This window comes from Pelmatolapia mariae, linkage group LG3_W, assembly GCF_036321145.2.
Source record: "Pelmatolapia mariae isolate MD_Pm_ZW linkage group LG3_W, Pm_UMD_F_2, whole genome shotgun sequence".
Taxonomy (NCBI): domain Eukaryota; kingdom Metazoa; phylum Chordata; class Actinopteri; order Cichliformes; family Cichlidae; genus Pelmatolapia; species Pelmatolapia mariae.
The window spans coordinates 20,050,278-20,060,558 of NC_086229.1; positions in this window are offsets into that span (position 1 = coordinate 20,050,278).

The following is a 10,281-nucleotide window of genomic DNA, read 5'->3' on the forward strand; positions in this document are numbered from 1 at the left end:
CTTCCACAGCATGTCTTTATCCTGTTTTCCTTCTTTCACCCCAACCGGTCGCAGCAGATGGCCGCCCCTCCCTGAGCCTGGTTCTGCCGGAGGTTTCTTCCTGTTAAAAGGGAGTTTTTCCTTCCTACTGTCGCCAAAGTGCTTGCTCATAGGGGGTCATATGATTGTTGGGTTTTTCTCTGTATTTATTATTGTGCGATCTACTGTACAATATAAAGCGCCTTGAGGCGACTTTTGTTGTGATTTGGCGCTATATAAATAAAATTGAATTGAATTGAATTGTAATATCAAATCAACTAAATGTTTATTTTTTTAGGTTGATAAATATACAAAACATATTTGTTAACTTTAAGAGTAAAGAGAGAAACTATCTGTATTTCATAATTGCAAATGGCACCAAATGGTATTCAAATTGAGCCACACTTATGGAGCTCCACAATTCTTTTCCTGGTGTTTTGGTTGATATCTCTTGATTTTCCCATTTCAAAGAAACAGGCTCTGTGTTTTGCCTAATGCTGGGCAGACACTGTGCGATTTTTTCAGTCGCGCGATTCAGCTCCTGCTCAAACTGCACGATTGACTTGCAGGGGTTATAACTTCGTAGGTCACGATGCAGGGTCTCACACTATACGGCCCGATGCTCTGATGCTCTGATGCGACCTAAGATTTGGGAAAACCTGCAGTCAGCTGAGACTGAAGATGTCACTTGGATGAGTGACAAAACGTTTCTCCCACATAACGCTACGTCCAGATGAACAGAATCAACTTTTGGAGATTTACTTTCCTGGATGATTGAGAATGCATCACGACATTGTTCCCCTTTAGTGTGTTTGTTGGGCAGCTTAGATAATGTCACTACAGAAAAGAATATAGCCCATATGGTTTTCACTGCCCTATGCATAGCCAAGAAAACAGTCCTCATGAACTGGAAAAACAAAAATAATCTTAATTCTGACCAACATAGAAATTATCTATTAGATTACATTGTTCTTGATACAGCCTCTGCCACCACATCAGATCAATTGCTCTGGGCTTGTTTGATCAGCTCCATTACCTAGTGGGGGTGGGGGGTCATAGTTTGGTCCCACCTTCGCTGTTGCGATTAGTGTGGGGGTAGGGACAGGCTTGGGGCGTCGGGGGATTCCCCAGGAGCATCTTCTTTGGAGAGCTTAACCCGGGGTTGCTGTCATGGCCTATTAAGGGCTCTGTTGGCTCTTAGGTGACAGTTTCCTCGTGGCTGCGAGCAGCGGGGCTAGGGGAGGGTCTGTGCTTACGGACGGACGTGGGTTACTGACCTGGTAGCCTGGCGTGGGCTTCTGGGGGTGCTCCGTCTCTGGGCTGGGGCCCTGGCTGGGCCTTGGGGCAATGTTCCCTCTAATTTTTCATGTGTCTGAGCGAACACATAAACTCTCTGAGCGACCCCTTGGACCACTGTGAGCGACATCATACGTGTGCACTGTGGTCACGCCAGCATCAAATCCATCCAAGTTACATGGTTTATTAAAATAATTAAATTACAGCATTTACATTTATGTTAGACTACTTTTAATTAACTGCTTTAGCCCACTTATAAATGAAAATTTAAAAAACCTTGTTCATGACCTGTGTAGTATGTTAACACTATTGGAAGTAAAAATAACTTGAACTCCAATTTTGAAGACACAACTTTCTTTCTTTTAAAAAAAGCTCTGACTTGTATTATGAGTATGAGTCTGTGGTCTGGGAGAGAGTCCTGTAACTCTGTCTGCCAAATACAGTAAATAATGACCAATGTTGGGCAATTAATTATATAGTTACTTCTTCAAAAAAAGTAACTCAGTTTGGCAAACAACAAAGTTTTTTTGCAGCTATTTTTTTAATGCAGCCAAGGTGTTTTTAAATAAACATTTCAAACTATTTACAGAACAATCAGCTGTTCTGCATCAAATTTGATGCCACACAAATTATTTGTGCCACTCCCAAAAATAATTTCTGTCCACTATGAGATAAAGGAGAACAACACAACCCTGACAACAGGAGATGTATCACTCTTGTAACACCTGTAACATTCAGCAGTCACCTCATTGTTCTGACACACACAACACAACTATTGACTACACTACACACTAACTACACAATATTTGCGCTAAACGTCTCAAATCTCTCATATCTCAAAACACCGCCGTCACTCCTAAAACTTCCTCATGTTTCTTAACAACTAGATGCCACATTGCCATATCATTTTTTGATTGGTCGACATGGGAAAGGGTGGGGGGTTGGTTTTGTTTTAGCTCACAGGCGGAGAGTGCTTTCGAGCGTTTTCCTTATAAAACACCGTTTTTACCATTTCTTCCCGCAGTAAATATAAACAACGACAGTATTCAGGAAGAAAACCAAACATTGTATATATTTTTATCATAACTCTGGTTTTATGTGGCTGATCAACACAATTTAAAAACTGGTATAAAGTCCACACGTTTCCCTTTTTCAATTGTTCCATCTGTCCTGCTCACCTCTTCAATGGTTGTACACGTTGTCATTAACGTGGCTTCACTCCACATCAGCCACGCCGCTTTGCTCGCTAAAACACCGGTGTCGGCACATAAGGACGCTGTCATAGCCTGTCAACGACGTTGATTGGCTGCGTATATACGAATGTGAATCGCATCATTGGCTGGACTATGGGATAAGGTGGCATCGTTCTAAACCCATACGGGAGCAGCCAGTCACTTACTGACTAACACTGCAAAACAGAATTGTTAAAGTATTAATTTTAATTTCAATTCAGGTCAGATTTTTTTTTGTGCGCAACACAGATTTTCTGTGCACAGAGACCGTGCCAGCAGTGCGCAATTGCGCACGTGCGCAGCTTAGAGGGAACATTGCCTTGGGGGCTTGGGTCCTAGTTGGTGTGTCGCCGGGGTTGTGGGCGGGTGGGTGTATGGGGGCCCAGCCCTGGCGCAGGGTGCCGCCAGTGCATCGAGCCACCTGGGGGGCTCTTCAACTGGTGGGGCAGGCTGTTATATCTTGCAGGAGGTCTCCTCTCTCCAGGAACTGACTCTGCAGGAGAGGGAGATATAGGAGAGGTGGAGGAAAATCTCAGCCTGGGCGTCTATTGTCTTGTGTAGTCTGGAAGATGAGTGGATGATGGGGTGGGTGCAGTTTTCTCTGTGGTGGGGTCGGGTGGGCTGTCCCGGGCTCTGTGGGGCAGGGCGGCGCTGCTGAACTGGGCCCCGGTCTGGATGGGCCTGGGCCCCCTTTCCCTGGCGGGTTGAAGAGTGTGGGGGTGCCTACTGGGGTCAGCGGGGGAGCTGGCCCCAGGGAGGGGTCACTTGCACCTCTCTTCCTTCCCTCCCCATCTCCAGTTACCTCCCTCTTCCCGCTCCACCACAATCACCCACACATGCAGGGCCTTGGGGTAAAGGTGTGTCACCAGGGTGCAGGGGAGGCATCCCCCCCTCTGTCCCCTTCTGGCTGCCTTTACCTCAATTTTATCCCACAACTTAGACATCCACATTACTCAAACTCTCATAACACATACATATAGGATTTTGGGGGTGGGCACGCTACACAGAATCCAAAAGACTATCAGGGTGTACAACCTGCTTCTCTCCACCCCAGGGAAAGGGGTAACACTACCTGCGTCTGGGTGCAGTTTCCCTCTCCAGGGGCAAGGGTACCCATGACCTGGGGCTTAGAGTACGCTTGGGGAGTGTGTCTGTCTCCACGTTGGGTGAGTGTTGAGTAATTGCATATGAGAGCATATGCGGCACCCACGGTGTGGGACGGAGAGATTTCGCAGGTGTTTCCTCCCCACTGCTGTCAGACTCTACAATAAAGACTTTTGCAGCTGATCAAACACACAAATCCACACATGGGCGACCGTGGCTCAGGGGGTTGGGAAGGGCACCTGTAACCGGAAGGTCGCCGGTTTGATTCCCGGCCTCTCTGTCCTGGTCGTTGTGTCCTTGGGCAAGACACTTTACCCTACCGCCTACTGGTGTTGGCCAGAGGGGCCGATGGCGCGATATGGCAGCCTCGCTTCTGTCAGTCTGCCCCAGGGCAGCTGTGGCTACAACCGTAGCTTGCCTCCACCAGTGTGTGAATGTGAGCGTGAATGAATTGTAAAGCGCTTTGGGTGCCTTGAAAAGCGCTATATAAATCCAATGCATTATTATTATTATTATTACATGTGCAATAAGACTGCTATATGTGCAATTCTTCTTCTGACGAAGTTGTGTTTTTGTATTTTCCTACTCAGTTGTATATAGTATTTGTATTTCTATTTTATTCTATTGTATATATTATTCTATTCTATTTTATTCTATTGTATATAGTATTTTATTGTATTTTATTGCATTCCAGTGTTTTCTAATTTCTGCTACATAACTTTGCACTTTTGCTGTAACAAAACAAATTTCCCACCTGTGGGACTAATAAAGGCCATCTTATCTTATCTTATCTTATCTTATCTTATCTTATAAGGGTGGGAATGGATGTTTGTATTTGATGTGAGTGAAGTTGGCCCCCCCCACCTTCTTCAAATCCAACAAAAGTGGTATCAAACGTTTGTGCTACGTTTGTGTTGGTTTGTGCTGTAAAAATTTTCGTTTGTGCTACTATAATCCTAAAGATATTAATAAAAAATTTGTAGAGGTCATCAAAGGTCAACCAGTCCCCCCACATTACCCAAATCAAACAAAATTGATGTTAAACGTTTGTGCTATGTCTGTGCTTGTTTGTGCTGCAAAATTTTTTGTTTGTGCCGCTATCATTTTAAAGATATTAACAAAAATTTCTAGAGGTCAACAGAGGTCAACCAGCCCCCCCCCCCCCCCCCCCCCCTCCTCATCCCCCATTAATGGAATCAAACAAAATTGATGTCAAACATTTGAGCTGGTTTGTGCTGCAAAAACTTTTGTTTGTGCTGCTAACATTTTAAAAATTTTAATAAAACAAAGTCTTGATGCGTGCTTAATCATCCAGGTAAGTAAATCCCAAAAGGTTGATTCTGTTCATCTGGATATTTTCAGTTGGAGAAACGTTTCGTCACTCATCCAAGTGACTTCAAGGTGTTAATCATTAAGAATGACTGATCACACCACGAAACAAACTCATCCACAACAGGCCCATGGGAATCCTCTTCACCATGAAGGAGGCTTACAATGACTGTGTCATCTGCATATTTAATGAAATGCCTGTTGGCCTGTGTACTGCGACAGTCATTAGTGTACAAGATATACAGTACAGGAGAGAGACAACAACCTTGTTGTGAGCCAGTAGAAGAGTTCAGCTGTTTGGAAAAACAACCGTTTACCCTCACACACTGAGATCTGTCAGTTAAAAAGTCTAAAATCCAACCAACGAGATTAAAATCAAGTTTAAACTGGTTAAGAAGCTTATCAACTAAAAGATGTGGCTGGATAGTATTAAAAGCTGAAGTAAAATCAATAAATAAGAGCCGAGCTTGAGCTTTGGCGCCATGAAGATGGGGATAAAGGAAGTTCAACAGGGTAACCACTGTATGATCAAAACCTCTACGAGGCCTATACGCAAACTGTAGTGGGTCTATAAGCTTCTCTACATGCTGCAGGATCTCCTTCCTGACAAGTTTTTCAAAGGACTTCATCACTGAGGATATTAAAGCGACAGGCCTAAAATCATTTAATGATGTAGGTTTTGTGGTCTTAGCAACTGGAGAAATAATTGATTTTTTCCATACCTCTGGAACCTTCTGTTGCTGAAGAGATGAAAGAAAGATGTAATAAAAAATACTACATAATTGCTCAGCGCATGTTCTAAGCACCTGGCCACATATATTATTAGGACCTGGACTTTTATTAGTCTTACTCATTTTAAAAAGATTTTCCACCCTTCTTTCATCAAAGAACAAAGCGGGGGGGGGGGGGGCTCTGGTGTTCTCTATTAAGAAATCAAGTGTATTCCTTGAATTATAATTATCATTAAATCTCAAATAAAATCTATTCAGCTCATTAGCTAACTGAGAGTCTGAACTAAGACCAGGGAGACTTATCTTATTACAGTCACTGTAACAGTGACCAGTCATGTGTTTCATGCCCAGGCAACCCTTAAGTTATTGCTACCCATCTCTGCCTCTACCTTATCCTTGTATTTTATTTTGGCTTTTTTCATTTCTGATCTGATCTCCTTCCTAATTTCTCTAACTTTCAAGATATTCCCATCAATAAAAGCTTTTTTTCCTTTCATGAATCAGCCTCATAAGAGCTTTTGAAGACCATGGTTTGTTATTAGGGAAAAAATTGCACAACCTTTGAAGGGATAATCATGTCTCTGCAAAAGGAGATATAGCTGCAGACAACGTCAGTAAGTTCATTAATGTCTCTACATGATTCTATAAACACCGACCAGTCTGTACAGTCAAAGCAGCCCTGCAGGGCTAAAGAGGCGTCGTCACTCCAAACCTTTATGCGGTTTCTCCTCACTTTCACTCTTCTCAGTACAGTCTTGTAAACTGGCAGAAGATGCACCGTGTTGTGATCCGAGGATCTGAGGGCGGGGCCAGCCACAGATGTATATGCACCTTTTATGGAACCGTAACATAGATCCAGAGTCTTATTGAAGCGTGTGGGACAGTTCACATACTGATAAAAACTGCTCAGTGTTTTCTTCAAGTCGCAGTGATTAAAGTCCCCAAGAACAATATTAGGAGCCTCAGGAGAGAGAGATTGTAGTGAGTGGATGACGTTGGAGATGGTGTCAGTCGCATTCTTAGGATTCGCTTTAGGATGGATGTAAACGACGGTGACGTTGATCTGTGGGAATTCCCTTGGCAGATAAAACGGCCTCAAAGACACCGAGAGGAGCTCAATGTCAGGCAGACACACTTGTCTACGAACGGTCACGTTTTTACACCATTTCTAAATTTATATACAAACACACCCCTCCTCCTTGAGATTTCTGGGTAACTCCGGGGTCTCGATCCAGACGTATGGGAAACCCGAAGCCCTTTAGTTCCAGAGAACAATCAGGGTCAGAATCCTTGAGCCAAGTCTCTGTGAATGCCATTAGACATGAATCCCTATAGTCACGTAAATGTGCTATATTCAAATGCAGTTCATCCAATTTACTCCTCAGAGACTGCACATTTGCCAGGATTATTGATGGTAAAGGAATACGATTGTATCGTATTTGCTTCCGCAATCACTGACGTAGGCCTCCCTTCTTACTTCCTTCCTTTGACTCAGTTAAAAACAAAAGTGCCGCTGTGGTTACTGGATAATCCAGAGCTGGAAAACACTGGAGGGTGAATAGAGTCCAGAGACGGGCCTTTCCACCGAAGATCCAGAAGAAACTCCCGTGAGTATGTAATTGTTTGAGAGTAGCAATGACTCCAAACAACCGTCAGGATTGCCAATAAAACAATGCGAAATAAAAAACCCATCTTCGTTAAAAGAAGTTCCACAAAGCACAAGCCGATGCTATAGGATTTCCTCAGGCAAAAAAATATATATATAAATGAATAAAAGAATGAAATAAATTAAGTTAAAACACTGACACTGACAGAGAGAGACAACCTGCTGGTCGCTGCAAGAGCAGCGCCCGTCTTGGTGGGGTGCCCTCAGCCTCTCGTCCTGGGGCTTGGTCACTCTAGCACAGCCGGCTACCGGTGGAGCTCAAGGGCACGTCACTGCAACCCCCCGTGGCTTCTGCCCCACGGCTGCTGAGTGACCCCTCATCTGGGACTCTCCTCATCTCTTTCTGGGATAGTGGCGCGGCTGCCCTTCTGTTGGTCTTCCTTGGTCTCTTGTATTCTGTGGGCCTCTGGATGTCTGGAGTTTTGATCTCCTCCATACCTGCTTCATGCCCTGGAGGACGGGGCTGTGGCTCCCCACACCCTCTAGCAGATCATTACATGAAGGAACCTTTTAAAAACAAGCGTGCTCATGCTCACAGGTGTACACACGGGTGCTCACACACACAAATTACACCCTTTTTGTCTCCTACCTCAAAGCACGATCTTACGTGCTGCACAATAATGTTTAATATTTAGTATTTACTGTTATATTCCCATAGATCATCGCGATGATGTTGTCTATTATATTGCTCTTTTTTTTCTTCTGCTTGTTTTCTCTTTTTTCTTTCTCAACAGGTGATCCAGGTGATTGATAGACGTATTTTATGTCTGCTTTTTTTGTTGGTTTTTGTTTTTTGCCCTTTATCCCCGTCCCTCTTCCCCACTGTTTTTCTCTCCCTCTTTCTTTCTCCCCTTTCTTTTCCCCAGTCAAGTCTCTCCTGTATTTAGCAAGTGAAAATAAAATAAAATAAACAATAAAAGGTGAATCAAATAGACCATTATGGCTAGGCTGGGATGGTCCATTTGGTAAAGTAAATCCGTTGGGCATCTTTCTTCACCTTAAGACAACAATTCTGATGACAAAAGAGCCAAACGGGACAGGCAAAAAAAAAAAAAAAAAACAACCAAAGGAAAAAAAAAACAAATAAAGAGACTAAGATCTCATATTAGTTTTTTTTATTATTATTTCATTAGATTCGTATTAACTGGTTTTGTTCCCAAAGTCAACACAAAACAAGTGTAATTATGAATCAAATCCTTAACACCTTTAAACTGTGTCATTACGTTACTGAAGAAAGCTTCTTTGCCTCCATCACAGTGACAGGAGAACATCCACCCAGCCCACAAGCACCGTCTTAATCTGTGTTCATGCAAACCAACTGCGCCACCTTCTGTCTGAAGCCTCTGATCACTGCTTCCTCTGTTAGTCCAGTTGTATAAAAGGCCCCAAAGTTCACAGAATAGTTTATTGGTGTTTATAAGTTTATATAAGTTCATTTAATATTCAGTCTTCTGTCAGTTTGGGCCAGCCCACCTTCTAGTGACATCATCCGGTTAGTAAGGTGGGCAGTTTAATGGCGGAGGAGCAGTGTTGGTCTAGAGGGGTTGCACTGATTCCTGGGGAATGTTATGTGTGCGTAAATGACAAGTGAGTATTGACCTGTGTTGTATTTTGCCTTTGTTTGTGTCAGTACTGTAGTATGTTTACCTTTTAGGAGTTAATGTAGTCCGTAGTTGGAGCGGTAGGCCACGCACGCAATGCGTGAGTTCACCCTCATTTCATATGCTAACTTATGTCGTTAGCTTATCCTGGTTTAGCTTTGTTGACGCATGTACGGCCGCTCGTATGTCCATAACGTCATTCCTGTGTTATCAAACCTTCTCTGTATGTTGTATGTGATGCTTGTGATTGTTTACTTTAAAGTAGCGGAGTTTGTAGCAACAATTAGGTACGAGGATTAATTAAATAGCGATTGTAGTTTGACCGGAAGGATCGCGTTCCCGCCTGCCCTTCACAATAAGAGCATTATGGCTGATTATAATGGGGAAGCTTTTATTTTGTACAACTACCGGAAGTAGTTCCTGTGTACTGACGGTAACTTAACCTCGCACTAATGCGGTTCAGTTGCATAGTGTGAGCAGTTTGAAGTGTACTGTATTGTCTCATTTTTATATATGTGATTATGTCAACTATGTTGGATCATGTTTATTTTTGAGTTTTTTACTTGTCTATTCTCTTTATTTATCTTTTATTTCCACACACACCCACACACACCTATGTACACTCGCTGTGTTTACAGCCCAGAAATTGAGTGTTGACAATAAAGTGCCGCAAGCTCCCTTCTTCTTTCCTACTCTGGGACAACTTGGCCTTAAGTGGTGTTCTGGCCGACACACCGGGGTGACCGTAGTGCTTAAAGTCTGAATCAGTGCCACAGCCATGCCTATCTTTGATATCTCCACTACATTTAATGGTCCTTCGAGCCGGATAGCACTAGGTTCGCCTCAGAGATGGAATCAGTCCTAGAGTATGAGGCTCGTGGCGCACGCCCCAAACGACATGCTCGGCCACCTGTGCGCTACGCAGATTATGAGATGGAGTACCCAGGCTACATTAGTCAGGCGCATAGAGAGGATGTAGAGCTCACACACCAAGAGGACAAGGCCAGGATGACCTCCCTCGCTTCTCCCTTTAGCTACAACTTAGCCAGCCCTCAGTGGAGGCGGGATGCTATTCTCCATGAGACGGCCTCACGCTATGGAGCTCAGGGCCAACAGCACATCCAGGAGAATCAGCTAGCCCCCCAGCTGTATCTAGAGAGAAGGCGTGGGGAACAAGCCTACGATCACTCTACTCCTCTACCCTTTGTGCTCCCCTATACACATCCAAATAAGGAAATAAGTGCAGAGTTAGAGGACATCCGTCAGGAGCGCCACCTCATCCAGCAGACCTAGCAGCGTATGTC